The sequence below is a fragment of the Coptis chinensis genome, chromosome 4 (genome assembly GCF_015680905.1).
Source record: "Coptis chinensis isolate HL-2020 chromosome 4, ASM1568090v1, whole genome shotgun sequence".
Lineage (NCBI taxonomy): Eukaryota > Viridiplantae > Streptophyta > Magnoliopsida > Ranunculales > Ranunculaceae > Coptis > Coptis chinensis.
The window spans coordinates 73,909,289-73,912,160 of record NC_141459.1 but is presented as its reverse complement, the minus strand read 5'-3'; positions in this window follow the sequence as shown (position 1 = coordinate 73,912,160).

Below are 2,872 nucleotides of genomic sequence, written 5' to 3'. Positions count from 1 at the left end.
AACCATTGAAACAGGATCTTCTACGAAAGTCGTTCTCTGCAAGGAATGTTTCTATGTTCATCATTTGGCTTGCGACTCTGTCGAAATCTTTTAGCCTAATCGGTACCTACTCAGTGGGGTTCTCTCCTCTGCTGTCAGCTCTTCACAGTTCCATCCTTATGCTACTCTCCTTCTCACTTATTTCACCGTACTTCCTTCTGAGGATGTTCATACCGCGTTCTAACCTTTCGACATCGTTTCTAAGGAATAGGCAGACGTTGTATAGGTATAGGTATAGGCATAGGCATAGGCATACGACTAGGGCCCCCATCCATAGGCATAAGCGTAGGTACCCCATGCATAGTAGTTCCATAACTAAAGACCCCTCACAACCCTCTAAACACATGTTATTTATGCCCAGCCCGCACCAATTAATTAGAGCAACAGTCAAGCTTAGCAGGATCTAGACTACTTGGATTAACAATACAGGGAGTGACTCTCAAGGACAAAACTGTCGAAAAAGTAACTCTCAAAGACACCTTTTTTTTCCGTAACTCACAAGGACCGGGTAGATGAAAGGTCAAGTATGCGTACCCTTGACACAAAATAAAAAACGGATCGGGTAGATGAAATGTCAAGTATACCCCTGACGCGAAATAGTTAACGGCCCAGCCCAGACGAAACGACCCGGTGTATTTAGTATGAACATTGAATGTTCATATATACCTTTAAGCAGGTGTGAACACTCATTGTTCATACCCCCAATTACAAACATTAGCTATGAACAATGAGTGTTCATACCTATTGGAGCTATGAACAATGATCCAATAGGTATGAACATTGATCCAGTTATGAACATGGATTGTTCATACCTATTTGGGAGTATGAAAAATCATTGTCCATACATCAACAGTGTTCATACATCAAACATGAACAATCATTGTTCATGACTACTTTTAATTTTTTTTCAATTGGTAGGTATGAACATTGAATGTTCATAGTCCTTTGGGTATGAACATTCAATGTTTATAGTGAACATTCAATGTTCATAGTCCTTGGGCATGAACGTTCAATGTTCATACCCAAATGACTATAAACATTCAATGTTTATATCTCAATATATTGTATAAGGTACATTCACCTATATGGATATGAACAGCAGAAGGTATGAACACTCATTGTTCATAGTAAAATGATAGAAAGGATAAAATTGAAAAATATTTATTTTAAATCCGAGTCATTTGTCCTTGAGGGTTATTTTTACGGAAGGGTATAACTGACATTTAAAAAAATGTAAAAAGGCGGGGCCAACTTATTTTTTCCGTGAGGTTCCTAATTTTGAAATAGTGGGTTCGTGAGTTACTTTTCCCCAAAATTTGTCCTAGTTACTCACAAAAAATTGTGTCCTCGAGACTTCCTTTTTCCTGAAATTGGGCCTTGGGATCAATTTCTTGTTAACAATATGACCCAATTTAGAGCAAATCTCTCTTCAGAAGCCACCTCTGTAGTTCGAAAAATCAATATCCAATTCCGCACTTCAGCAAAAATTCCGCCTCATATATAAATTTAACAAAAAAAAATAATAAACTTCTCGAAGAGTTAGCTTAGAAATCCAAGGAAGATGGAAACAATTGAATGCAGTTCTAAAGATAAGAGTTGAAAGAAAGAAATAGTCAGTTTTAAAGAACCATTGTGGGGTCTCAGGATTTGTGTAAATCATTGCAGTCGTTGGTAGGAAACTTCTAAGAAGCCAAAATTGTCTCTCTTTTATAGGTTCACGTGAAAATAATTTATGTTCATGTTCGTTAAGTGAGCGGAACAAATGTTTTTGGGAGAGGGAGAGGGTACTTTGCCCAAAATGTAATTTAATAGGTTTCTGTCTTTCTGTCCTCAATTTTGAACCTTCTAGCGAACTTCCTTTGCTCGACCCTCCTTCTCAACCAAACCCAACTCTCTCTCTTTCCACACCTACAAACCCATCTCTCCTTCTCTCTTCTTCACCCTCCGCTCACACCCCATGGATTGGCTTGCAGTTATCTAGTATTAGATTGACTGTGACATGGGAAAAATAAATTGAGGATAAGTGGTGGGATTGTATTGGCTGAAGTCTGAAGACTTGAGGGGAAAAAAACTTTTAATATTCTTCCAAGACATGCCAATATGATGTTTCTTCCTTCCATCCCCTCCCCTGCACTCTACTTTCGCAACTCATTCAACGAATGAGAATAGACTGTAATAACGAATGACGTTATTTATTGCACTTGTTTTCTTAGTAATCAACGAATGAGAAACTTCTTGACTTCCTTCATCTTCATACCTTACCTAATAATTTAGAGTGGACTACTTGTTTTTTAAGCACACAAAGTGTGCCATTTATTCCCCTGTAGTCTGTACTCTGTAGAGTGTAGACCCAGAAAAATTCCTTTTCAAAGTTCTGTACGCAATTTGAACTTATGGGCTTAGCCATTTTGATCATTTTCTTTTTCTTCAACCATGTGAAAGCAATCCTGACCATGACCACCGCAAGGACACGGTTAAAACTAGATATTTCAAGATGTTCTTTCACTGGTTGTAAAATAATTGGTAGGCAAGTGGGGTCATATTGGCTGAAGACCTGAGGGCATAGACTTTGAAGATTCTTCCTTCAGTCTTTCTATTGGGCTGTTTCTTCCTACCTTCCCCTCCCCTTCATTCTACTTTCACAGCACCTTCAAGGAAGATCATCTTGTAATAAGGAACATAATAGATGGAGTCGCTGAAGCTATAGGATCTCTTTGAGATCAACTAAAGATATTATATACAAACTTCTGAGTTCTGATCTACTTAATTACTTAGCTCTCTGTCTTAAGTATTTTGTTTTCCACCACTTGGCACCTTAAATTAGCAAACAACA